The sequence below is a fragment of the Oncorhynchus tshawytscha genome, linkage group LG33 (assembly GCF_018296145.1).
Source record: "Oncorhynchus tshawytscha isolate Ot180627B linkage group LG33, Otsh_v2.0, whole genome shotgun sequence".
NCBI classification, from domain to species: domain Eukaryota; kingdom Metazoa; phylum Chordata; class Actinopteri; order Salmoniformes; family Salmonidae; genus Oncorhynchus; species Oncorhynchus tshawytscha.
This window is the reverse complement of record NC_056461.1, coordinates 123,796-125,485: the sequence shown is the minus strand read 5'-3', so window position 1 is coordinate 125,485 and position 1,690 is coordinate 123,796.

Below are 1,690 nucleotides of genomic sequence, written 5' to 3'. Positions count from 1 at the left end.
CACGGATGAAATGCCATGGTTGCCCTTAGTTTGAATATGTAATATGGAGACAGGTGTTTTCTCCATCTCTTTAGCCATCATACTGTAATTCCACTGATTTCAAACTCTATCCTCCAGAAAGTGGAGATCAACACTTATGCAGCTCCACTACTAGATACATTAATAAAAGCAGCGTTTGACTATTACCAACACAAACTGACCAGCTCAAATAGACCGAAGCCTTCTATATGGCAGACCAATCTAAACTCCCAACTAGGCATGTCCAGCCCATTCATTATCTAATGGATAGTGGGAAGGTTGCTGACTTTTTCTGTGGCTTAAACCTCTTAGAACTACCCCTCCCGGCTCCGGGAGAATTGTCATAAGCAACCGCTGAATAGCATAGCGCAACAGTCCAAAGATATTACTAGAAAATATTCATATTCATGAAATCACAAGTGAAATATTTTGAAACACAGCTTAGCCTTTTGTTAATCACCCTGTCATAATTTTGAAATGATGCTTTACAGCGAAAGCAATACAAGCGTTTGTGTAAGTTTATCGATAGCCTAGCATAGCATTATTTCCACTTAGCATCAGGAAGCTTGGTCACAAATCAGAAAAGCAATCAAATGAACCGTTTACCTTTGATCTTCGGATGTTTTCACTTACGAGACTCCCAGTTAGACAGCAAATGTTCCTTTTGTTCCATAAAGATATTTTTTATATCCAAATACCTCCGTTAGTTGGTGCGTTATGCCCAAGAATCCACCGGAAATAGCGGTCACGACAACGCAGACAAAAATTCCAAATTATATCCATAATGTCGACAGAAACACGGCAAACGTTTTTTTAATCAATCCTCAAGGTGTTTTTCAGATATCTATTCGATAATATATCAACCGGGACAGTTGGCTTTTCACTAGGACCGGGAGGAACAATGGCTGCCTCTCTCTTTTGAGCAAGAATCACTCTGAGAGCCCCCACCTATCCACTTACGCAATGTGGTCGTTCACACTTATTCTTCAAAATAAAGGCCTGAAACTATGTCTAAAGGCTGTAGACACCTTAGGGAAGCCAGAGAAAAAGGAATCTGGTTGATATCCCTTTCAATGGTCAATAGGGATGCATAGGAACACAGAGCTTTCAAAATAAGAGTCACTTCCTGATTGGATTTTTCTCAGGCTTTTGCCTGCAATATCAGTTCTGTTATACTCACAGACAATATTTTTACAGTTTTGGAAACTTTAGAGTGTTTTCTATCCTAAGCTGTCAATTATATGCATATTCTAGCATCTGGTCCTGAGAAATAGGGCGTTTTCTTTGGGAACGTTATTTTTCCAAAAATAAAAATAGTGCACCCTAGCTTCAAGAGGTTCCAACTAGGCTCGTAATTTAACAATTTTATTCATATTTACAGATGGCATAAAAGTTTGTTATTAAGGCAAATGCATTTTGATATTAAAAAAAGTTTACATTCAAATGGTTCTCTTGTGAAGTAGTGACCTGCGAAATACACTGAGTTTCCTGAAAAGATTCACAAATGTCAGTTGGCTTTTCATAGCCGGTCATTCAGAGGTCGAGACAGCAGGTCCGGGAAAAGGTAGAATGTCCGGTGAACAGGTCAGAGTTCCATTGAACAGATGAAACTGGAGCAGCAGCACAACCAGTTAGACCGGGGACAGCCAGGAGTCATAAGGGCAGGTAGTCC